The sequence below is a fragment of the Mobula hypostoma genome, chromosome 16 (genome assembly GCF_963921235.1).
Source record: "Mobula hypostoma chromosome 16, sMobHyp1.1, whole genome shotgun sequence".
Lineage (NCBI taxonomy): Eukaryota > Metazoa > Chordata > Chondrichthyes > Myliobatiformes > Myliobatidae > Mobula > Mobula hypostoma.
The window spans coordinates 54,752,828-54,780,348 of NC_086112.1; the positions used below are offsets into that span (position 1 = coordinate 54,752,828).

Genomic DNA, 27,521 nt, shown 5'->3' on the forward strand with positions numbered 1-27,521 from the left:
AACTCTGACTTGTACCCAATCCACATGGTTGACTCACAAATGCCCTTTGAAAAGATCTGGCAGGCCACTCGGTGGTACCATTACAGGTATGGGGGATGGGCAATAAATGGTAGCAATAAAATAACTCAATTTTTAAAAAATTATTTTTATACATGTGTTATATATAACCTTTGGCTTGAGTTAGATTTTAATATTAGATATCTTAAAGAACAGTACAAAAATGGCATCATAAAACTGCTGACAGATGTGTTTGGCTGCATCTAGTGCAGGGTTGTTGACATACTTCAGCTGCTGCTATAAACTTAAAAGCCTTAATAATTTACCCAAGTTCATTTTTCATGTTCTGACAGTTATCAATTTGGAAAAGTTAATTACCCTCTATAAATGAGCCTGAATTGAGGTCAGACTAACCTCAAATTATGGAAAGAAAACCATGTGATCTGGTATTAGAGTGACATTTGAAAACTGTACAATGGTGTGCAATGTGTTTGAATGGGGTATGTCTACTGTGGGTTTGGTGTTGTAAGTGAGTAGAAATTGTAATTTCAGTTCAAGTTTGATGCTTTACCACTTAGTTTCAAATGTACCATAAGTAGATGCTGTACTAGATAGAGTATGGTTAAAAGGTGCATGTATATAATTTTCTATGTATAGCAGACATTAATAAGTCAGTTATGGGTTATTATTACATACATGTCCATTTCCTACACAATTTTTCCCTGATCTTGAGGCAGCCTTCCATCATCTTCCCTAACTGTTTTTGGGAACTTGCGACTTCTGCAGACAATGTGTGTTGAATGTCCAAAGTTCCGCTGTTGTGCACTGTCTTTGCCCAAACGTCAACTGTTTATTCCTATCCATAAATGCTGCCTGACCTGAGTGAACTCCTCCATCATTTTGTGTTACACTGTAAAGAATTATTCCCAGATATATATTTGTGTAATATCGTACAATTTGACCATTTGTTTATTGGCACTTAGAAATGTGATTGAATTCTGAACCCGGAGAGATTTGTGAGTTCAAAGCCCAGTGCATTGGAATGTGTGCAACACACGCAGAATGCTGGAGGAACTCAGCAGACCAGGCAGCATCTATGGAAAAAAGTACAGTCAACATTTCCGGCAGAGTGTGTGACTTTTTTAAAATTCAGGTTTATAGCATCACTGTGCCACATGTAATTCTGTTTTCTACATTTATTATTTAACGGGCAACTTTGTGTTTGTGTTCATCATGTGTTATTTCAATCTATCTTATTTTTGCATTGTGCTTCAGAACATCAGAATTTTGCTTGTAGTTTGTGTTTATCATCCCCAGCTTGTGCATTATAAATAGCGTATTTACAATACTGCTTAAAAGTCAGTACTTAACATCTGTATATCCAAGATGTAGGAATTGGAGAGTGACTTTTATCGTAGCATGTGATGGGGAAAAAAAAAGTGTTTGAAAATAGAAGCAGGAATAGGCTGTTCAACACTTCAAGAGGGCTTTGCCATTGAGCACATCACAAGTGATTATCTGGATCAATACCATATTCCTGCTCTCTCCTCAATGCTTTGTGTGTGTTTTTACAGCTAAAAGTTTATCTCATCCTCAAAATATTCATCAACTTTTTCCTCTACAAAGTCCTAACTCTCTTCGCCTGTAAGTCTAGACTACAACCGTTGACCTAAGCCCCCTGGCCAGGGCAAACATCCTTGTGGCATCCAGTGTCTCTAAACCCGTTGGAATTTTGTAAGTTTCATTTACATTCTCTTTCACAACTTTTGAAGTTATAATGATTGCAAACTTAGTTCACGAGATCTCTCTCCACACAGAGAAACAGGCCCATCAGCCTGAGGTGTCTGTGATGACCAAGTAACTATCTATGCGAACTCCATTTACCAACAGTTCACCTGTAGCCTACTAGGCACTGGCAATTCATCTACTCACCTAGATGTCCCACCATTCCAGGAATTTATCTGGTGAACCTTCACTGCTCCTATTCTAAAGCATATTTCCTTCCTTGTGTTCATCGTTCATTATGCGCCATGTCGTATGCTGACCATGAACTTTCCAGACCATGATTATTCTTGGCAAATATTTTTTCAGAAGTGATTTGCCATTGCCTCCTTCTGGGCGGTGTCTTTACAAGACGTGTGACCCCAGCCATTATCAATACTCTTCAGAGGTTGCCTGGCATCAGTGGTCATGTAACCAGGACTTGTGATGTGCACCAGCTGCTCAAACGACCATCCACCACTTGCTCTCATGGCTTCACCTGACCCTGTTCAGGGCACTAAGCGGGTACTACACCTTGCCCAAGGGTGACCTGCAGGCTAGCAGAGGGAAGGAATGCCTTACACCTCCTTTGGTAGAGACGTAGCTCCATACAGCCACCCATTTTTAATGTATGAGACCAAAACTGAACTCAGTATTCCCTGTAATTGTATTTGCATCATGTGATCTCACAAAGAAATATAATTGTAGCACAGCTTTGCTCCTTACATGACTCTTCTTTCTATGAAGGCCAGCATTCTATTTGACACAGTAATCGTGTGCTTTTCCAGCATGTTTGCTTTCAGCGAGTTTGTGACAAGGATGATGGCAATATACAACACCTTTTGTTTTTATTACTTTACTTTTGTCTGTTATATTACACCTGCTACTTCTAAATGCTGCATTACATTCAAAAGCATTTAAACTTGAATGTTGCCTATTGAGTAAATTTATAAATGTCAACATAAATTGTGGCTGTGACGCAGTTTTATAAAATGTCTCTGGAAGTTCATTTCTGTTGGATCTTAAACATGTTCACCACAGAAATTTTACACAATATAGTGTGGTCCTTGCTTTTTTTTAAACTGTCAGGCAAAACTTGTGCCCTATATTTGGAGGAATATTGTTAAGAGCTTATTATTTGCAAAACATTATTAACGGCCGAGGCTGTTATAATGAAAATGATTGGTTCACAAATGTGCTTAATCTTCTGTAATTGTATTTCTGTCATTGAGAAGTTTAGCAAAATATTTGCACCCACAAGAATGACCAGGATAAAAGTAATTTTGACATTTTTCAGTAGTATAATTGAATAGTAATAGCTGACCAAGACGGTTGTTTGTAAGTGGGCTATTGGAGACAGATGTAAAATGATTTCCACAGCCATTGAATGCATCACACATGATATACATGATATACATTACCTCTGAGCCATTTGGGAAGCAACCTATTCCATAAGGCATAGGAGCAAAATTGGGCCATTCGGTCCTTCAGTTTGCTGCACCATTCCATTGTGGCTATTATACTATCCCTCTCAAACTAATTCTCCTGCCTTCTCCCTGTAACCTTTTATACCTTTACTAATCAAGAACCTGTCTTTCTTTCTTTTTAAATCTTTTTATTGAGTAAGTATACAAAAAAGGTAAGCCATATAAACATTAATACAATGTTAAAGTACAATAAAATTCCAAAAGATAACAATACCAAAAAGAAAATACTACAAACAATGTAATTTAAGCATAAGAAACCAAGATAACATAATAGTATACTAGATTTTATATATATCAATGGAAAAAAAAAGAAAAAAAAACCCCCAAAAAAAAACCCACCGTGCAACTACCTAAAAGCAAAGCAAAGCAATGGGCTAACTTGAAACCAAACAGAGTTAAACTTAAAATCACGTCCTCAATCCCGACCTCCATTAAAACAGTGAAAAAAAAACAAGAAGGGTAAATATTACATTAAATGAAAATATCGAATAAAAGGTCCCCAAATCTGTTCAAATTTAAATGAAGAATCATAAAGGTTACTTCTAATTTTCTCCAGATTCAAACATAAAATCGTCTGAGAAAACCAAAAAAAGGTAGTTGGAGCATTAAGCTCTTTCCAATGTTGTAAAATACATCTTTTCGCCATTAAAGTAAGAAAAGCAATCATTCTACGGGCTGAAGGGGAAAGATTACTAGAAATTTTAGGTAGTCCAAAGATAGCAGTAATAGGGTGAGGAGAGATATCTATATTTAATACCTTAGAAATAATATTGAAAATATCTCTCCAAAAAGTTTCCAAAGTAGGGCAAGACCAAAACATATGAGTTAAAGAGGCTATCTGCCCCGAACATCTATCACAGAAAGGATTAATATGCGAGTAAAAACGCGCTAACTTATCTTTGGACATATGTGCTCTATGAACCACTTTAAATTGAATTAGGGAATGTTTAGCACAAATAGAGGAAGTATTAACTAATTGTAAAATCTGCAAGAACCTGTCAAACTCCGCTTTGAATATACCCAGTGACTTGGCCTCCATGGCCATCTATGACAATAAATTCTACAGATTCCCCACCCTCTGGCTAAAGAAACTTCTCTTCATCTCTGTTCTAAAGGGACATCGATCTATTCTGAGGCTGTTCCCTCTGGTCCTAGACTCTTTCTCTCCCACCCCCCCTCTCCCAAAACTATAGGAAACACCCTCTCGACATCCACTTTACCTGGGCCTTTCAATATTTGATAGGTTTCAATGAGATCCCCCGCGTTCTTCTAAACTCCAGTGAATACAGGCCAAGGGCCATCAAATGTTCATCATACATTAACCCTTTCATTCTTGGCAACATTCTTGTGAACCTTGTGTGGGCTCTCTCCAGTGCCTGGACATCCTTTCTTGGATAAAGAGCCCAAAACTGCTCACAATACTCCAAATGTGGTCTGACCAATGCCTTATTAAGCCTCAGCATTACATCCTTGCTTCTATATTCTCGTCCTCTTGAAATGAATGGTGTTACTATGTTTACCTCTCATACCACAGACTCAACTTGCAAGTTAACCTTGAAGGAATTCTGCATGAGGACTCCCAAGGCTCTTTGCACATCTGCTTTCTGAATTTGTTCCGGTGCTACTAAATATGGTTTATTTAAGTATCAAGAATCCATATACAAGGCAATAGTAGGTACAGAAAGAAGAAAATGAGGTGTAAAACTGTGAAATATGGGAGCAGGAGGAATAAATAGGCTATACTATCCTTAAAGTGTGCTCCACCATTCATTATCATCACTGCTTTTGTGCATTTTCTCACACAAGTTTTCATACCTTTTGATTCCTTTAGTATTTAAAAACTCTGAACCTAACTACTGAGTATTCAGAGCTGTCCAGGTTGAAAATTTCAATGGTTTGGAGCTTTTAGGAGAAGTTCTCCTCATCTCAGACTTTAATAACTGACCTTGATATCCTGACAATCAAGATAGAGGAAACATCCAATCTATCTTCAATTTCCTAATCTTCCACATCTCTGTGGTTACTTCAAAGTAAAATTTATTATCAGAGTGCATACATGTCACCGCATACAATCTTGAGATTCTTTTTCTGCGGGCTTACTTATGAAATCTATAGGACTAACTGTAAACAGGATCTGTAAAGTGTAAACATCAGGAACTGTAAACATACTGTGAAAATGCAGATAATAAATAACAATCAATAACGAGCACGAAATAACAAGATAAGAGTCTTTAAATGAGTGTAGTTATCTCCTTTTGGTTAAGAGCCTGATGGTTGAGGGGTAGTAACTGTTCTTGAACGTGGCGGTGTGAGTCCTGAGGCATTTGTATCTTCTACCTGATGGCAGCAGCGAGAAAAGAGCCTGGCCAGGGTGGTGAGGTTCTCTGATGATGGATCCTGCTTTTCTACAGCAACATTTCATGTAGCTGTGCTCAATGGTTGGGAGCGTCTTATCCGTGATGCACTGGGCTGAATCCACTACCTTTTGTAGGATTTTCCACTCAAAGGCATTGGTGTTCTCATACCAGGCTGTAATGCAGCCAGTCAGCACTTTTTCCACCTCACATCTAGAGAAGTTTGCTAAGTTTTTTGATGACATGCCAAATCGCCACCAGTTCCTGAAGATGTAAAGGTGCTGTTGTGCTTTCTTCGTAAATATGTTTATATGATGGGTCCAAGACAGGTCCTCTGAGATGGTGACACCCATGAATTTGAAGTTACTGACCCTCTCCACCTCTGATTACTGGCTTATGGACCTTTGGTTTCCTTCTCCTGAAGTCTACAATCAGTTCCTTGGTCTTGTTAACATTAAGTGAGAGGTGGTTGTTATGACACTACTCAGGCAAATTTTTCAAGCTCCCCACTCTGTGGTAATTCATCACCACTTTTGAATAGCCCACGACAGTGGTGTTATCAGCAAATTTGTATATGGTGTTGGAGCAGTACTTAGCCACCCAGTCACAGGTAAAAAGTGAGTAGAGCAGGGAGCTAAGCACACATCCCTGTGGTGCTCCTGTAAGGAACTCTGCATGAGGGCTCCCATAAACTCCAGTGTTTGGAAGCCATTCTTCCTCTGTACCTCTTCATAGAATAATCTCCTTATCCTGACAATTGGCCAAGTGAACCAAAATTGACTCTGAGATGAACGGATCCTCCTTCAGATATTTGAACTAAAAATGGGCCCACTACTTCAAAGTGGGTCTCACCAAAAGCCCTATGTAGATTTGGCAGGACTTCCTTTCTTTTGTAGTCCAATTTCTTTACAATCTTGCCATTTTTAGTTTACTTTCTTGCCGTTTTTAATGCCTTTTTAAAAATCTTCCTACCAAAGTCAATAATTTTATATTTATCCCCAGACATTCCATCAGTCATTACCATGCCCATTATCCTCTAGTAACCTTTATCTACATATCTCAACATTTCTACTTTCTCCTTGCAACTCTTTGGTTCTTCCTAACTTTGTTATCAACAAGTCTTGTGAATTAAAATGATAGTCTCTCCTGTGCAAGCTAACTACCAAGTCATCCTTGTGTCTCCAGTGGAAAGAGTTCACTTACAGACAAAACCCAATAGGACGTGACTGAGGGTGACCCTTTTCCCTCTTCTGGAAGAATGGAGGAAAACAGTAAAACTTCACTAATCCACCATACTTAGGACTTTGGTGCCAGACTAACAGATTTTCTAGGCTGAGAGAATATATGGCTATTAATTGGATATTTTAAATTATATCAATATATTCATACATTTAGAATACAGAATGCAAATTGACATTTTCGCAAGTTAGGTCATTCCATTATTTAAAATTAACATGTTTATTTTCCATTTACCAACTTGAATTGTATGTTGGAGTTAAATGCAATTATTGTGTACAATGGCAGGAGGGCACTGAATAGTAGTTCTCCCCTACTGGGCCTCTGCAGGATTTTGGAAAATCAATAACTTGTTTACAATCTCACAATTTTAGATTAAAATGTGATCCTTACTGTCCAGGATGCAGTTTGAGGACAGAAGTAGCACTTTGTTGCTAAACTAAAGGTTTAGTATGTCACTTGTACTGTGTCAGCTAGCATCGACCAGCAAAAAGGAAGGATATTTGTTGGGGAAAGACAATTTTAGCAAATCCCCACAAGGAAGAATGTGCAAGTTAAAGGCAGTTTGGAATACTTTTTAAACATTGCTTATATGCCATTTTACACATCTATGGTGTTCAACAGTAGAGATTACAAGTGATTGCAAATCTGAGTTGATGGAATAATCTAGATATTTTATGCTCATTTCTTCAGCAGTGGCAGAAAATGAAACATTTTCTTGCTCAATTTGTGTCCCACCCTTTCAGAAACGGTCTAATTATATACAAAGACATTTTCATTCCTTTGCTGATTTCATGATTATTTTGGTCTGTCTTATAAAGAATTTTGATCTCGTATTCATTAAGTTTATTTCACTTCTTGCCTCTCAATAGCACAACAGTATACTTGTGTAGTAACCATAAGGGAAATCAATGAAATAGCTTTGAGAGGAGTGAAATTGTTTATTCCTGTTCATCTGACAAATCTAACTTCACAATGCACACAGGTTGAGACTCATTCCAGGCTTGGCCGTGTGCGAGCAGGTCTACGTTTTCTGCTGAAAATAACACCTGGCTGTGGTTCTGTCTTGCATAAGAAACTTCTGGTTTGCGCTCTGATTAAGTTATTGAATTCACAAGATTTATGATAATTATGCATTCCTTTGTGAATTCCATTCTTGCAACAAACAGCATGAAGGTATTTGTCATAGTGTGTTTGAGCAAGAAATCTTTGCCTTTCGCAAATCAAGTGATGTGATTTAGTTTTGGGTTATCGAAATCCATCTACCTTTCTTTGCTTTGTTCTTCTGAAGCTGGTATTAGTTTCTGTGCTGAGGGTCCAGTTAAACTATTTTTATTCGCCATCCTCTTGCAAGTAAATTATCTCTCCATAAAAAGGTAGGAGTTGTTATGAGACTGCAGATGCTGGTACTTGGAGCAACACACAAGGTGCTGGAAGAGTTCAGCAGGTAAGGCAGGAGTCACTGTTTTGGGTTATGGTTAGATGAAGATTCTCAATAACAAAGGGTCGTGACCCCATTTGGGTGCCACTTTGGCATAACAGTTTGTACAATGTCATTACAGCTCGGGGTGTCAGAGTTCACTAGCGACATCATTTGTCAGGAGTTTATACGTTCTCCTTGTGGACACCTTTGTTTCTTCCGGCTTCTCTGATTTCCTTCCACAGTCGAAAGATGTACCAATTAGTAGATTAATTGGTCACTGTAAATTGTCCCGTGGTTAGGCTAGGGTTAAATCAGTAGGTATCCGGCATCGCGGCAAAAAGTTCCCGGGGGCTTATTCTGCACTGTATCTCTAAATATAAATAAATAAATTTCCCTCCGTAGGTGCTGCCTGACCCCCTGAATTCCTTCAGCACCTCCAGACTGTTTTATGTTAATTTCCAAGTTACTTTCTTGAAACATGTCCTTTATGACAATTATTTATCAAATTATTTATTTTTTCTCCAGAGAATATGCCATTACCTTATTGAAAGCTCCTTTTAAGCTTGCAGATGACATGCAAATTGATGGAGTTGTGGATGGTGAGGAAGGTTGTCAAAGGGTACGGAGTTTGGAAACTTGGCAAATAGAGTTTAATCCAGACGAAGGTGAGGTGTTGAGCTTTACGAATCAAATGCAAGAGGGAAGTATACAATGAAGAAGCATTGGCATACAGGGTACAAGTCCACAGGGTCTGAAAATAGCGACGCAAGTAGATAGGTTGGTATCAAAGACATACCAGAGATTGTTTTCTGTAGCGTGTTGGAGACTGAGGGTGCCCTGATCAATGCATTGTTCTGCTGTAGTGTGCGTTTCCATAACTGTAATTGATGAATTAGGGAGCACTGTTTGTATAACATGGGCCGAATTGGTGATACCACAATTTCAATTGAGAACTACAGATCTACTTAAAAATTACTTTGGATATTGACAGGCAAGGATAAACCTGGACCTGGTGGAATGCACCCTCGGGTTCTGAAGGAAGTAGCTGGAGAGGTTGCAGAGGCATTAACAATGATCTTTCAAGATTCAATAGATTCTGGCATTGTACTAGATGACTGGAAAATTGCAAATGTTACTCTGCTATTTAAGAAGGGTGGGAGGCAGCAGGAAGGAAACTATAGACCTGTTAGCCTGACATAAGTGGTTGGAAAGTTGTTAGAATCAATAGTTAGGGATGAGGCACATGACAAGATAGGCCAAAGCCAGCATGGTTTCCTGAAAGGAAGATCCTGCCTAACTAACCTACTGCAGTTTTTTAAGGAAATTACAAGCAGGGTAGACAAAGGAGATGCAGTGGATGTGGTGTACTTGGATTTTCAGAAGGCCTTTGATAAGTTGTCACACATGAGGTTGCTTAGCAAGATAAGAGCCCATGGAATTACAGGGAAATTACTAGCATGGGTGGGGAATTGGTTGATCGGCAGAAAGCAAAGAGTAGGAATAAAGGGATCCTATTCTGGCTGGCTGCCGGTTACCAGTGGAGTTCCACAGGGATCGCCGTTGGGACCACTGCTTTTTACAATGTACGTCAATGATTTGGACTATAGGATTAATGGATTCGTGGCTAAATTTGCCGATGATATAAAGATAGGTGGAGGAGCAGGTTGTGTTGAGGAAACAGTCAGCCTGCAGAGAGACTTGGATAGTTTAGGGGAATGGGCAAAGAAGTGGCAAATGAAATATAATGTTGGAAAGTGTACAGTCATTCACTTTGGTGGAAGAAATAAATGGCCAGACTATTATTTCTATGGAGAGAGAATTCAAAATGCAGAGATGCAAGAGAACTTGGGAGTCCTTGTGTAGGATACCCTAAAGGTTAACCACCCAGAAAGGAGGGTGGTGAAGATGGCAGATGCAATGTTGGCATTCATTTCTAGAGGTATAGAATATAAGAGCAGGGATGTGATGTTGAGGCTTTATAAGGCACTCGTGAGACCACACTTGGTGTATTGTGTGCAGTTCTGGGCTCCTTATTTTAGAAAGGATATACTGACATTGGAGAGTGTTCAGAGAAGATTCACAAGAATGATCCCAGGAATGAAAAGGTTACCGTATGAGGAACATCTGGCAGCTCTTGGGATGTATTCTCATAGAAGCATTCTGAATGTTAAAAGGACTGAACAGATTAGATATGGCAAAGTTATTTCTCATGGTAGGGGAGTCTAGGACAAGAGGACATGACTTCAGGATTGAAGGACGTCCTTTTAGAACTGTGTTGCGGAGAAATTACTTTAGTCAGAGGGTGGTAAATTGGTGGAATTTTTTGCCATGAGCGGCTGTGGAGGCCAAGTCATTGGGTGTATTTAAGGCAGAGATAGATAGGTTCTTGATTAGCCAGGGCATCAAAGGGTATGGGGTTGAAGCAGGGGAGTGGGGATGACTGGAAAAATTGAATGCTGGAGTAGCCTCAATGGGCCGAATGGTCTACTTCTGCTCCTATATCTTATGGCCTTTTGGTCTTATTAAAAGGCTGTTTTCATGTAACATTCCTGCAGTAATCATGTGCCATTGTTCCTTAAAGAACATAGGTTGCCAGTTTCACTGCGGGAGGAGGGAGTTGACAAGCAATTGCTTCTTTTGATCATTGTACATATCTGATTTATTTAACAATGTAGTATGGTGCCTTTTAATATTTTAGTTTGCAGTATAAAGTAAACCTGGTTATTGAACCTTTTTTAGAAAAAAATCCTTCAAAGAAAGTAACTGTTACTCTGAAATTGAAACTTTAGTCCCTAACCATCTCCCCCCCACCCCCCCCATTTCTTTCCCTCTCCAACCAATGGACTATTTTGTAGTTAATTTTCTATAATAATGAGATTTCTTAGTTGTGTGAATTTCATATTATAACAGAGCTACCTGTATATATAAAATTGAGGTATAGGTAAGAGATTTTGGGCGTTTTGAAATTATGAAAATATAGTGAATTTTAACTCAAATGAGACGTATTCAATTCTTAATGTGAATCGCAAGCAGTAATCACTTTGAAGCTAAAAGGACAGCTTTCTAAACAAACAGTACTGTCTGCAGAGCACATGCTTTTGCTGGGAACTGATTGCTCAAGAGAGGTGGTTCTGAAAGTGAAGTGACTATAATCAGCTAAATGTGAGACTGTGACCTGGCTACTTCAAACCAGACATCTATGGCTAAGTTATTTTTCACTGTTCTGACAGAGTTCAAAAACTTTGTGGAACAAACTGATCACAAGTTCTCTCATTATTTATTGCTATTTATTTATATTTGCATTTGCAGTCTGTTGTGTTCTGCACTCTGATTGATCTTTCATTGATCCTGTTAAAGTTACTATTCTATAGATTTGCTGAATATGCCTGCAGGAAATTGAATCTAGGGGATTTATATGGTGACATATATGTACTTTGATAATAAAATTTACTTTGAACTTTGATATTGTGACTCACCACATCAAACATGGTGTTTGTGTACTCAAAGTCAGCCCTCACGGCATTAATTTTGGATATCTGGATTCTCTGTTCTCAGCTTTTAGACCATCCTTGTGAATTAGTTAGTCCCAGCAAAGGTCTTTGAACATTGAGAGGTGTCTCCCTTTGTAGATATGAATGGAAGCATTCTCAGACTCGGTAAATAGTGCCATTGTAGCTATTGAAATTGTATTTAATCATATGCTGTTACTTTTGATCTTAAAAGTAACAAGGCGATGTGCTTTGAGGGGATCTCCAGAAAGATGATGTCTGCTGGTCCAGCATTTCAATCAGATAGTCCACAGTCACCACAGTATAGGGTAGGTAGTTGATCATCTTTCCTGGGTGGAAATGTGAATCTGAATGCATAGGTTTAAGGCAAGAAGATAAGTAAAACAAGATGTGTGAGGGAAGCCAGTAATGTACAGCTAAGGGAGGTGTTAGATTGGCCTTATGATCAACACTGACACTGTGGAATGAAGGGCTTGTTCTATATCTGATCTTTGGCATCTTTAACATTCCTAGTTGAATGAAAAATAAAAAGAGAAAAAAATTGGATGCTGCTTGAAAAATGAGATGGGTGATAAAGTGACCATATGTCAGATGATATCTAGTTCCTGTTACAAAGCTCCTTTATTGACAAATGTTTGGCTCTCACCTTCTGTGTCCATACCAACCAGTCATGCAAAAACCATATGGCTGCATTCAAAGACAATGTTTAGAAAAAAGTGACCTCTTATATTGACTCAAGAGCTAAGCAACAGCAAGTCCTACATTACTACTGTAGTTATGTTTGTAACATGCTGGCAGTCTTTCGTGTAAAACTATTACATGCTCACTGAATCAAGCCCAAATGGATCATGAGCTTCCTTACTAACAAGCCTGTCCATCAGTATTGAATTGTATTGACTTTATTACTTCATATACATGAGGAGTAAAAATCTTTGTTATATCTCCATCTACATGTGCAATTTATAGTAATTTATAATAAATAGTATGTACAACAGGACAGTCAATATAACACAGAAATACAATTGTATCAGCATGAATTACAGGTCCACAATCCCTTATCCAAAATCCTTGGGGCCAGTTGCATTTCGGAATTCAGAATTTTTCGGATTTCAGACCCCTCCCCCCATACCAAAAAAACCACGTACTGTATGCTCAAGTCCCTTATTTAACCTGTCTCAGTGCGGTGGACTTTAGGACCCGGTGACACACCAAACCTACGCATATCCTCCCGTATACTTTAAATCATCTCTAGATTACATATAATACCTAATACAATGTAAATGCTATGTAAATAATGGTTATACTGTATTATTTAGGGAATAATAACAAGAAATTTTGTTTCCAACAAAAACATACAATAAAACATAAAAATATACAGCTTCAAACAAACCGAATCAAACACATGGTAAATGACTTATTGGAATACATATAGACCGTCACTGTCACTGCCACTATAAAACTCCAGTAACTTATCTTTCTGTTTATTTAAATCATATACAGTGGTAGTTTCGGCATTCTTTTCTTCAGTAAGATGCCGCACACACACACCATGATCAAGCTTCTGCAATAACTCCACTTTCTGCGTTATTGATAATGATAAATGTTTCCTTCTCTTTTTCTCATTGTTACCCATAGGGGTATCTGCAGCTCTTTTTGACATTTTCACAGTGAAATTAAACACAAAGTCAACAGTGAACACAAAATATCAGCGAACAGCAAATGCACGTGTAACCAGTACGAGCGCTGAGCCACAAATAACGTCTAGCGGCCTCTGCTAGTGCTGCCACATCACACCTGAGTGACGTCAGCTGTTGGCGAAAAAGAACTTTGGTTTTCGGAGCTTTTTGGATTTCAGAATTTTGGATAATCTGATGGCCTGGTGGAAGTTGTTGACCCAGAGCCTGTTAGTCCTGGCTTTTGTGCTGTGTTACAGTTTCCCAGATGGTAGCAGTTAGAACAGTTTGTGGTTGGGGTAACTCTGGTCCCCAATGATCCTTCAGGTCCTTTTTACTCGCATGTCTTTGTAAATGTCCTGAATAGTGGGAAGTTCACATCTACAGATGTGCTGATCTGTCCGCACCACTCTCCGCAGAGTCCTGCGATTGAGGCAAGTACAGTTCCCAGATCAGGCAGTGATGCAGCCAGTCAGGATGCTCTCAATTGTGCCCCTGTAGAAAATTCTTAGTGTTTTGGGGCCCACACCAAACTTCTTCAACTGTCTGAGGTGAAAGAGGCGCTGCTGTGTATGTATGTATGTACAGACCATGAGAAATTCTCAGTGATGTATATGCCACGGAATATAAAGCTGTTCGCCCTCTCAACCCCAGATCCATTGATGTCAATAGGGGCTAGCCTGTTTCCATTCCTCCCATAGTCCACACCAGCTCCTTTGTTTTTGCAACATTGAGGGAGAGATTGTTTTCTTGACACCACTGTGTCAGGGTGATGACTTCTCTGTGGGCTGCCTCATTACTATTTGAGATTAGACCAATCAGTGTAGTGTCATCAACAAATGTAATTAGCGGATTGGAGTTGTGGGTGGCAACACAGTTATGGGTATACAGAGAGTAAAGGAGGGGGCTTAGTACACAGTCCTGAGGGCAGAGGTGAGGGATCCCACTCTTACCACCTGCTGGCAATCTGACAGGAAGTCCAGGATCCATCTACACAAGGTAGGGTGAAGGCTTCTCGCTGAGCCTGGAGGGGATTATGGTGTTGAATACTGAACTGTAATCCAAGAGCCCCATTCTATACCAGTGGATTTGCTTCCCACTGCCACACTCCAAAAAGGTTTTTTTTTAACTGTTCCTCATCTGTATTTGACTCCTGGGTGTTAGGTGTTGCCAGCTTTCACTGTGTTCTGACTGCCCCCACATCACCAGCTGGATTGCTGTTTTCAGCACTCTGATGTCAAACTGTCCAGCTTTCAATGAACTTCACCTTCATCTTCCTTTCTCAAACATTTCTAACCCACCTCTTCAAACATGCTTCTCAAACAAAGAATATGTTACTAGATTTGATGTCCAAGATTGCACAAAGAAAGGTAAATCAAGAGTTCTAATGTCAGCCAACCACTATATAATTAGAGCTCCCATTAGTGAGCCATTGATTCCCAAGTTCTGCATGAAATGACCCTTGTATTGCGTTTCTTTGGGTAACAGAGGCAAGAACTTGGGAATTACTAGAAAATATTTCCATGATTAAAGTCTTTCTTTCCCTTAGTAGATTTTTATTCATCTATTAGGAAGGTATTTGGCGGGTACCACAGTAATATAGATGGCACTTTGAATAACATTCAAATGATGTTGCATTGCAACATTTGTGATTTCTCATTATCATAATTAGAGTGCTGTACTTTCATTTTAAATGAGAAGGTTGGGAATCCAAAGGTGCAGCAAATTTAAAATATTGAAGCAAGTTATGTAAAAACTTGATTTTATGTCAGAAATCCGAAAAGATCATATCCTTTATCCCTTCATGGTATTAATATAAAATCAATTTTTGAATTTGATCCAGCATTAGAATGCCTTGTCATCTCATTTTCAAGGAGTAAATAATTGATAGTAACCATTACAGTTCACTAGTGTACCCATTTCCCATATTTGCATTCAGGGCTCCCGACATGAATAACAGTGTTATAAGAACATTCCTATGGGTTTGTAGGTTTGCCGTTACATAGAAACAAATCAAACTTAAAATAATAAGCATGAACCTACTGGCAATTGAAAGCTTATGTTAAGTGAGCATCCAAATAAAGGCTTAATTGGCAGTGCAACTTACATTGAGATGTCTTTATACTTTTGAATTTGATGAAATGGCTTACACTTGTGTAGAGTTAGTGTTAAGCGTGACCAGTATAGATATAGGTATACAGTGTAGTGTGGAATTCAACTCTGTTTACGCCAGCAAGTATTTAACAGCTTGTATTCCGTTCAACTTGCATAAATTAGACGTTTTGTCTCTTAATGAACACTGAACTGATTTACTTTAAAATTTCATGAAACATGACTTTAGACTTACAAAGTAAAGGGAGTGTGGCGTTTGATCAGGAAATGATGAGATCGGAGGTTACTAGATTGGAGATGTGGCGCATGGTCTGGTCGTTTAGCTGTTAATTTGGTCCTTGTTTTTGGGGGCAGCGCAGTAGCATAGCATTTAGGGTAATACGATTACAACGCCACGGAGCCGGGTGCAATTCTGCCGATGCCCGTGAAGAGTTTGTACCTTGTCCCTGTGACCGTGTGGGGTTCCTACCGTACTTCAAATTCGTAACTGGTTCAGAGTTTAAAGTAGATTTCTTATGAAAGTACGTATGTCACCATACTCTAAGCCGGGATGCATTTTCTTGGTAAGTTAACTGGTCACATGGGTGTACTTGGGTGGCGTGGGCTTATTAGGTCAGAAGGGCCAGTTACTGTGCTGTGTCTCCAAATAAATGAACTCCAGTAGTTCCCGTTGCTCATTGTTCAACAAGTGAAAAAGGGATAATCGTGGAGATTATAGACTGGTGAGTCTCATGTCACTGATAGGTAAGCTATTGGAGAATACTCTTGGGGATAGAATTGATGAGCATTTGGAAAAGCATGGCTTAATTAGAGACGGGCAGCGTGATTTAGTGATGGGAAGTAGAGCAGTTGATGCTGTTTACCTGGATTTTAGTGGAACACTTGACTAAGTATCGCATGGTAGACCCATCAGAAGATAACGATACCAAGGACCATGTGAATTGACTGTTTAGATTCAGAATTGGCTTCTCCATTGAAGTGTCCTTTGTTCTACCATAGCCTCCAGTGTGTTCAGTTTGACTCCTATAACAAAACTAGCCTTTCTAATCAGTTTATTGAGCCTGTTGGCATCACCTGTGTTAATGCTATTGCCCCAGCACAGCACTGTTGTCACCAGTAACACAGAAGATTGTACTGGCGACAACAGACTGGTAGAACACATGAAGGAGAGCCCTGCATACTCCAAAGGACCTCAGTCTCCTCAGGAAGTAGAGGTGACTCTGGTCTTTCCTGTACACAGCCTCTGTGTTGATGTTTCACCCAAGTCTGTCATCAAGGTGCACCCCCAGGTACTTGTAGGTCCTCATCAGCAATAGTAACAGGGAGCAGTGCAGGCTTAGTCTTCTGAAAGCCCATCACCATCTCCTTTATCTTACTGATGTTGAGCTGCAGATGATTCAGCTTGCACCATTTGATAAAGTCCTCCACCAAGGCCCTGTATCCATCCTCCCGTCCTCTCTTTATAGACCCAACTATTGCTCAGTCATCAGAATTTCTGCAAACAACATGACTCAGCGTTGTATCTAAAGTCCAAGGTACACAGGGTAAACAGGAAGCGAGCCAATATAAGTCCCCTGTGAGACCCCAGTACTGCTTATAGCCATGTCTCCACATAGCTCTGAAACCACATAAACGGGTCTACCAGTCAGAAAGTCCATTGTCCAGGATACAATGGATTTGCCAGCCTGGTTGGAATGGAACTTTTCCCCCAGCGATGACTATATGGTGTTGAAAGCACTTGAGAAATCAAAAAACATGATTCTCATGCTGGCCTGCTTATCCAAATAGGATTAGTGTTCAGCAGGTAGATGGCAGCATCGTCGACTCCAATGTGCTCCTGGTGGGCAAACTGCAGGGGATCGAGGGCTGATCTGACCAAGGGTCAGAGGTGAGACGGGACCAGCCTCTCTAGGGTTTTCATAATGTTTGAGGTCAAGGCCACTGGACAGTAGTCATTCAAGACTTTTAGTTGGACCTTCTTGGGTACTGGGACCATAGATGATGATTTCCACACAGTTGGGACCCTGTCCAGGCTAAGACTTAGATTGAAAATGTGCTGGAGAACTCCACACAGCTGCTCAGCACACTCTTTCAGGACCTTGGGATTCACACCATCCAGTCCCAATGCTTTACCATGTCTGAGTTTTCCCAGAGCCATTCTCACCTACTCAGTAGTGAAGCTAAGTTCATGCTGACTTGGGGAGATGATGGAAGGTGGGGGCTGGATGGGTATTTACAAGTTTGCAGATCGGTGGCGTAATGAATTGTGAAGAAGATTACCAAAAGATGCAGCAGATATGGATCAGATGCAGATATGAGCAGAGAAATGGCAGGTGGAGTTTAAACAGGGCAAATGCACTTTGGGCAATGAAATGTAAGGGGAAAGCACTCAGTTAATGGCAGGACCCTTAACAGCACTGATATACAGAAATCTTGGGATCCAAATCCATTCCTCCCTGAAAATGGCTGAGTAAGTCTTTTGTGATAAAGAAGGCATCGGGTTTTGGCCTGAAATGTTGACTGTACTCTTTTCCATAGATGCTGCTTGGTCTGCCCCAGTATTTTGTGGGTGTTGCTCGCATTTCCAGCATCTGCAGGTTTTCTCTTGTATATGACATTTTTGCCTATGTTATTTGAGACATTGAATTCAAGAGTCAGGAAGTTTTATACAACTTTATTGCAGCTTTATAAAAACTCCATTAGGCCACATCTGGAGTATCTGCATTCAGTTCTGTTCATCTCATTCAGAAGAAGGATGTGGAGGCTTTGTAAAGGGGTTCACAAGAGGTTTACTGAGATGCTACATGAGTTTGAGGGCATGTGCAATAAGGAGAGGTTAGACATTCTTGGGTGGCGTTGTGTATTGCCTGATGTTGAATTCCTTGATGGAAGCAAATCATCAACAGGAGGTTTCACATGTCACTCAAAGTGTGGCATATGCAAGCAAAGGCATGGATGAGAGTTTCAGCAGTGTCCATTTGGAAAATGAGAGTTTGGTCTCAGCAACAATATCAAGAACATGTTTGAGTTCACAAGAGTGGATTTCCAGGATGTTACCAGGGGATGGACTTGCCTTCTGAGAAGACGGTGGAAAGGTTAAGTCTGTTCTTCTTGGACCAGAAGATGTTTGCAGGGGATCCCACAGAAATTTTGATGATAACTGGAGGTTCTCATAAAGTATTAAAAATGATCCACTTAGAACTTGTCATTAACCAATGGCTTATAGACTTAGAGATGAGTTCTTTATTTGTGTTGCCAACATTTATTGACTTTATCCTTTATTTAGTGAGATAGCGAGGAGCCGGTCCATCTGGCCCTTTGGGCCACACTACCCCAGCCCCGATTAACCCTAACCCAAACACAGAACTATTTGCAATGACCAATTAACCTGCCCATTACATCTTTGGACTGTGGGAGGAAATCAGAGGACCTCCGGAGAAAACCCACGCATTCCTCGTGGAGACCATAAGGTATAGGAGCAGAATTAGGACATCTGGGCCATCGAGTCTGCTCTGCCATTCAATCATGTCGGATCCTTTTTTATCTCCTCCTCAACACCAGTTCCCGGCCTTCTCCCTGTAACCCTTGATGCCATGTCCAATCAAGAAATTATCAATCTCTGCCTTAAATGCACCCAACGACCTGGCCTCCACAGCTGCATGTGGCAACAAATTCCACAAATTCACTGCCCTCTGGCGAAAGAGATTTCTCCGCATCTGTTTTGAAAGGGTGCCCCTCTATCCTGAGGCTGTGCCCTCTTGTCCTAGACTCTCCCACCATGGGAAACTTCCTTTCCACATCTACTCTGTCTAGGCCTTTCAACATTCAAAAGGTTTCAATGAGATTCTCCCCCCTCCCCTTCCATCCTTCTGAATTCCAACGAGTACAGACCCAGAGCCATGAAACATTCCTCCTATGATAGCCCTTTCATTCCTGGAATCATCCTTGTGAACCTCCTCTGGACCCTCTCTAATACCAGTACATCTTTTCTAAGCTGAGTGGCCCAAAACTGTTCATAATACTCAAGGTGAGGCCTCACCAGTGCCCGATAAAGCCTCAGCATCACATCACTGCTTTTGTATTCTACACCTCTTGAAATGAATGCGTTGCATTTGCCTTCCTCACCTCCGACTCAACCTGCAAGTTAACCTTCAGGGTGTTCTGCACAAGGACTCCCAAGTCCCTCTGCACCTCAGATTCCTGGATTTTCTCCCATGGTGGATGTACAGGCACTCCTTACAGAACAGTGCCAGTGTTGACTCCAAGCTCAAACCATGGAGAAGATGGCGCGACAGCAGCGCGCGCGGCCTCTCTGGTGATTGATATCTGTAATCTGTCAAATAGGGGACCATGCACAATTCTGATTTGATGGAGACGGACGTGAGAGTATGGAGGAACATCTGGAAAACTAATGAAATGCCTGCTTTGCTGCCGCTACTACTGTGTGGTAACCGGAATCTCTGGAGCAGTAGACCCCAAAATCCTTGGCTTTGCGTGTCTGAGCGGCCGGGGTGAGGTCGAAGGCGCTCAGCAGGCTGTATTGGAGGGGCTGGTCGGAGGCTCGAAGTTTTCGGACGGACGGACTCAGTGTCGGCTGTGGTCGGCTGCTTCCAAGGTATCGGCAAGTTGATGGTGCCTGGAGGTTTATGGCAGGGAGTTTCTCCCTTTTGCTGCTGCTATCGGGGACTCGGGAGTCAATCGACTCAGGGACTTTGAGACTATTTTTACCGTGCCCATGGTTTGTTCTTCATCAAATTATGGTATTGCTTTGCACTGCTGTAACTATATGTTGTAATTATGTGGTTCTGTCAGTGTTAGTCTTTGGTTTGTCCTGTTTTCTGTGATATCACTCCAGAGAAACATTGTATCATTTCTTAATGCATGTATGCATTTTTAAATGACAATAAAAGAGGACTGAGTGTTCTCATAATCTAAATCCAGAACACTCCGAGCTGTAATAGTGTTGCGCTAACCGCTACACTACCATGATCTGGAAAAATAAGGCAAGTAGTGGTTCTCTGATTAGTTATTGGATAAGTAGCTGGGAATGGGAAGTTTGAAAGGATATGGACAAAAAGCATGAATGTTTGCCTATACACAACTACACTTTCTAAGAGACAGCCAAGAACTAATAGGCTGAGTGGCCTCCTGCAGCCAGTTCCAGTGACTTTGTAATATCAGGCCAGGCTTTTCTCTGTAAGGTTGACTGTAGTGTTTAGTTACATAGCTGATAGAATATGATGAACATTATGAAGTACCAAAGTACTTGCATTTATTCACATCTGCAAGTTTAAATAGAGTAGAGACAATATGCTGGAATTAGTTGGGCAGGCAGCTTCTGTTTAAATCACTAAATTAGGTGCTTTGCAGCAGACAAAACCATGGGTTACCACAGTTATTTGCCATGTTCCCTGGGGAAAGGATTGACTGCACATCAATTTAAGGGTGCATTTTGCATTTACTCTCTGAAAATTACTTTACTGGAATCACCTGGATGTTTGCCTAGTTCCAGTTAAAAGGGTTATATAGTTTAATGTTTACTTTGCAAACTGTCACTGATGTTTTAATTTTGTGTCACTATCATATTGCTTGATATGTACTTCCTGCTTTGTATAACACATCCTTTATGTATGCTGATTTGTAATCACTCTAACTCTCATCTGGATAGGAGATTGATAACATGACTTTATTTAGGCAACTCCCCTAACTTGACAAGTGAATTGGTTTCATTGATGTGCTGAAGCTTTATCAACACATTGTAATAATTGACTACTTAACATAATTTTCTATTGTGCAATGGAAGGGGAGGGTTTGTTAATTGTATCTTTAAAAAAAAACACCAATTCCAGACCTTTTGATTCTTGGCCAGAAGAATAATCCTCTAGAAGAAAGTGGTGGTGGTGCAGTGAATTCATGACCAACATCATCATGTGCTCCTAGTGTTGGACTCTGCAGAACATCCTGTCCAGGCAGTGATGTTTGGTGCAGAGACTTTGTTGAGGAACATATTTATCTGAGACGACTATAGAAAAATATTTTATTATAAGGGCTGAAACATGTCTATTCTTATTGTCTATTCCTGTCATACTATTGCACATTCTGCCATCGTCTCTGAGTTTCGATGATCTGTTATGCTTGAATGTTTCCACTGAATGTTGACTTTCCATAACGTTTGTATTTTCTCATAACTTTTCATCATCCATTAAGAAAGAAAATATATTGTAGCACCTATAATAAATCGCCTCTTACTCCTCTAACCACTGGAGAATCTTGGGTCATTCTACTCTTGCCTCATGGTTCGTCCCATTTATTCCAAGAATTAATTTAGAGTTGCATTGCCTAAAAGGTAAATATATATTTGTGATAAGAGGCCAGCCTATTCCAGATAATGCTCTTGTCTACACCTACCATTGTTCAAAGGCAGAGAGAGAGAGAGAGAGAGAGAGGACAGGATCAGCAAGCTTCGTTTCAAAGGTCAGAATGCTCTTTTGCCTTAAAAACTCTGACAAATGCTTGTGAATTCACTGATCTCTGTGAAGCATCCTACCATTGTAGGGCTCTCTTCCTTAAATAGCTTCATAACTCTTTGCCTATCTCCAATGTCAAATGACTGGATGAACATCACAGTGAGGAACATTTTGTCCTACCCTCAGCATTTGGTTTTAATGGATGAAAGGTATTACAGTATGAATTTTCATCATTTCTGCTTTCCTGTAGTGTTTATTTCACCCTTGTGCTTTTCCTGATCTGTCACCTTGATGACTATCATTAATGCTCAGATTTCCGGTATTTCACGTGGTGGATCTCTGACTCTTATCTGTCCATTCATTCCATTCTCTTACACTAGTCACCATGCTTCCAATCAATTTATATCATCGACACCACTAATTACACAGTACCTGGACGACACCACTTCCCACTCGACAACTTGTAAGCATTTCATTCTCTTCACTGCCCTCACAAGCTTTCATTCACAGACCGATTCCCTCCTGTATAACTGGAATAGCGGGCAAATCCCAGAGATCAAATACAAGGTCTACTTATTCCCCCTCCAAGACGTGAAGCATTTCTGCAGGGTGCCACAACAGTTCGAGTGTATCCCCTGTGCCAGTTCAATTTCCTGGTCATTTTCGCAATACCTCGAGTGGCACCACAAGGCCAGTGAGTCATATGAACTTCAGTCATGATGTATTTGCCTGTCATTTATACTTGGCAGTGAAAAACAACCAGAAAATAGCCCAGACTTTCTGACGGCAGAAGTCACCTTGATGGCTGCTGATTTAATATTAGTACAAGGCAGCATAATTTTAAGGTGATGAGAAGATAGTATAGGGGGTATGTCAGTGGTAGGTTTCTTACAGAGTGGTGGATACAGGGAACATGCTGCTCGGGGTGGTGGTAGAGGCATATACATTGGCGAAGTTTACGAGGAAAGAAAAATTTTAGGTAGCCATGGATGATGGGAAAATAGAGGTTTATGCAGGAGAGAAGGGTTAGATTGATCTTAGAGTAGGTTAAAATATCGGCACAACATTGTGGGCTGAAGGGCCTGTACTGTGCTGTAATGTTGAATGTGCTGCAAGTAACCATTTGAACTTGCCACTTGCAGGTTTCCTAATAAAACCTTATTGAAAGACCAACTCCATATTCATATGTTTAAGAAACTTTAGAGAAAACTCATTAAAATAATGAAAATGTAATGATTTAAATAAAAATAAATCACCTAAGCATTTCTAAATAACTGATAGGACAGAATTAATAGAAATTATTTCATGTCCTTTGCTCTCTGACTTTCCATTGAAATGAGTGTGCTCAGTCTTCCTGGTATAGGTCAATAGACCCCCTGCCCAGTGTAAAGTTCAGCAAGCTGCTGTGTACTGGGTTTTGCATTAGGTTCCTGAACCTGCTGACACCTTTTGAGGGTAAATGCTGAACTTTTCCAGCTGGTATCAATGCACTCATTTGAGGAATACATTCTCAGAATCAAAAAACAAATTTAGAGATGATATTTCTAAGCACTTAATAAACACAAATGGCATTGGTGAAGAAATGCCTTCACGTCAGCCTGTCTGGAGTTCAAATCCAGTTCAAAGACTTGCATATAATTTTGGCTGGAATCTCCCTTGACTTCTGGACCCTCTCCGCTTTTAATGTTAGATGTAGCACCTTAAGCACAGACCTTTCTGCCCTCTCTCAAAGTATTTCAGTGTGATACTTGAATAAGTACAAAGGTTTTCTGGAATTGGTTTATTATTGTAACATGTACTGAGGTAGCATAACAGTGCATTGAGGTAGTACAAGGTAAAAAATAACAACAGAACGCTGAATAAAGGGCAACAATTACAGAGAATGTGCAGTGCAGGCAGACAATAAGGTGCAAGAACATGAGGTAGATTGTTTTATTGTATTGGGGAACCATTTTATTATCTTAACACAGCAAGATAGGAGCTGTCATTGAGCCTGATAGTACACCCTTTCAGTCTATTGTGTCTTTGGCCCAAAGGGAGCATGGAGAAGAGAGAATATTCAGAGTTGGGTGGGATCTTTGGTTATTTTGATTGTTTTATTGGGGCAGGACGAAATATAGCCAGAGAATATGGAGGGGAGGCTTGTTTCCACGATGTGCTGAGCTGTGTCCACAACTTTCTGCAGTTTCTTGTGGTCGCATGTAGAGCAGTTACCATACCAAGCAACAATGCATCCAAATAAGATGCGTTCTATGGTGCATCGATTTTAAAAATTAATAAGGGTGGATGGAGACATGCCAAATTTCTTTAGCCTCTGTTACGAGAATACACATAAAATTAAGATGTTTGCTGGCCTGGGCTAGCATCAGTGGCATCAGCAGTTGGTCTGCCACCTGCCCTCAGGGGAAGGAGAGATAAGGAACAATGGAGCAACGTCTGGAGATGTGTAATGAAGGGATGTGGGAGGAAGAGCTGTCTGGAGCGGCTCCCCCCTTTGATCCCTGAACTGTTTGAAGTGATGGACAGGCGATACCCCAGCAGGGGGATAAAAAGGGACAGGTTCGCTAAGACAGACACACACGCCACCCGAGGTAACGAGACCCTGGAAGCGGTGCGCTTCTCACGAGTGGGTGAGAAGTCCCAGACAACGACAAGGGTGGAAAGGTACGATCAGCGGGAACCCGGTGTGTGTCCGCCCTTGCCTGGGTGCCGGGTTCACTGCAGAGGATCGACCGCATCTGGAGGAGGGGTCACAGTCGGTGACCTCAGGTGACATCACCAAGGACCCGCCCAAAAAGCTGTTTGTGAGCCATCTCGCTGGTCTGTGAGTGAAGCCGTTCTGAATGATGAGTTGTTCCTATTCTATCTCTCTCTTCCCCCACATTGTCCACCGCCATGGCAACGATTACTGCGAACTGAACTACTAAACTGGACTGAACTTTGAGTCATTTTGAAATTGGTCATTTACCCCTAGACAACGATAGAGCTTGATTGATGCTGTTATCTTAATTCTGTGCACATGTGTGTTTATCATCACTGAACTGTTGCATTTATTATCCTTTCGATTACTGTGTTGCTTGTTTCTTTAATAAAACTTTCTTAGTTCTAGTACTCCAGACTCCAACTGAGTGATCCATTTCTGCTGGTTTGGCAACCCAGTTACGGGGTACGTAACACCTCCTGAGGAAGTAGAGACATTAGTGAGCTTTCTTGGCTGTGGCATCTATGTTACTAGACCTGAACAGGCTGTTGGTGATGTTCACTCCCAGAAACTTGATGCTTTTAACCTCAGCACCTCCCAGAAGAATATGCTCCATCTACGACCACTCTCTACCTCCTGTGGGTAAGCCATTTCTGTATATGTACAGCCAAGTTTCCCTAGATCCCATGCCTCCTGACTTCCTGAATGAGCCTCCCAATGGGGAACCTTATCAAATGCCTTACTAAAATCCATATATACCACATCCACTACTGTACACACATCAATGTGTTTTGTCACATCCTCATCCATGCTGACTATACTGAATTAGACTTTGCTTCTCCAAATGCTCGTCAATCCTGTCTCTAAGAATTTTCTCCAATAATTTGACCGTCACTGAAGTCTATAATCCCCAGGATTACTCCTACTCCCTTTCTTGAATAAAGGAATAACATTAGCCACTCTTCAATCATCTGGTGCTACCCCTGTGGTCAGTGGTATAATTTATTGTCTCCTGACATCCCTGTCAGCTTTCTTGTAATGGTCAGGTCGCCTGATTTGAGTGCTGCAGGCCTAGACTTCAGTAGGCTGAGGATCTCAATTTATCCATGGTTTCCAGTTTGGGAACATCTGAATTGTCCTCTTTGGAACACACTGATTGAACTGCAGAAATCTGATCACTTGGCTGTCCATCTGTCTGCCTGCATACAAAAGCAAAGGTCCAGAGATAAGGACAACAAAGGGAGGTAGAGAAGCAACTGTGGGATTGCTTTGAGTTGGTGGACTGGGCTGTGTTCAAGACTCATCTGCAGATCTGAATGAATGTACAACAGTTGTCACGGACTTTATAAAAAGTCGTAGATTCTAGTGTCCCCACAAAGTCACTCAGAGTCTTTCCCAATCAAAACCCTGGGTGAACTATGAGATCCGCAATCTGCTGACTGCCAGATCAGAGGCATTCAAGTCTGGCAATGAAGAAAGTTACAAGAGGTCCAGGTGTGATCTGCGGAAAGCCATCTCATGGTAGAAGTGGGAATTCCAGATTAAACTTGAATCAATGAAAGATGCTTGACAGCGATGGCAGTTCTTGACAGCTATCTCCTCTTACAAAGTGAAATCAAGTGAAACAGGCTTAGTTTCCAGATGAGCTCAATGCCTTCTATGCTTGCTTTGACCACCAAAACATGGAGGAATCGTCACAAACTCCCACAGCCCCTGATGACCCTGTGATTTCAATCTCTCAGGCCGATGTGAGAGCATCCTTCGGGTGGGTGAACCGATGGAAAGTATCCAGCCCAGACGAGGTAGCTGGCTGGAGTGTTCACTGAAATCTTTAAACGCTTGCTTTGGTAGTCTGAGCTACTTGCCAACTTCAAGCAGGCTTCAGTAATAGCTGTGCCTGAGAAAAACATCTCCATCAGCACAGGTGCACCACCATACTGTGTACGTAGCCCCCTGCTCTACTCGCTTTACACTTAGAACTGCAGCTAAGTACAGCTCCAATGCCATATTTAAGTTTGCTGACAACACCACTGTCATAAACCGCATCAAAGGTGGTGACCAATCAGCATAGAAGAGGGAGATCAGGAATCTGGCTGAATGGTGCTACAACAATGACGTCTTACTCAATGTCAGCAAGACCACGGAGCTGATTATTGACTTGAGGAAACCAAAGGTTCATGAGCCAGTCCCCTTTGGGGGATCAGAGGTAGAGAGGGTCGGCAACTTTAAATTTCTCGGTGTTATCATTCCAGAGGACCTGTCCTGGGCCCAGCATGTAAATGCCATTATGAAGAAAGCACACCAGTGCCTCTGCTTAGAAGTTTGCAAAGATTCAGCATCACATCTAAAACTTTGACAAAATTCTATAGTTCTATGGTGGAGAGTATATTAACTGGCTGCATCATTGCCTGGTATGGAAACACCAAAGCCCTTGAAGGGAAAATCCTACAAAAATAGTGGGTAAGGCCCAGTCCTTCATGGGTAAAGCCCTCCCACTACTATTGAGCACATCTACATGGAGCATTGTCACAGGAAAAGAGCATCCATCATATCGGATCCCTACCACACAGGTCATGCTCTCCTTTCACTGCTGCCATCAGGTAGAAGGTACAGAAGCTTCAGGACTCACAGTGCCAGGTTTAGGAACAGTTATTGCCCCTCAACCATCAGGTTCTTGAACCTGAGGCCTAACTTCACTCAAAATCACCTCCCCATCACCAACCTGTCCCCACAACCTATGGGCTCACTTGCAAGAACTTATTTTCATGTTCTCTATTTATTGCCAATTTATTTATTTATTT

At 40.9% G+C, this 27,521-nt stretch overlaps 1 protein-coding gene across 5 annotated transcripts in view; it reads left to right on the forward strand.

Annotated features, from left to right (window-relative positions):
* kank1a (KN motif and ankyrin repeat domains 1a) overlaps positions 1–27,521 on the forward strand; it is a 274,650-nt gene that overhangs the window by 167,037 nt on the left and 80,092 nt on the right. The window lies entirely within an intron of this gene.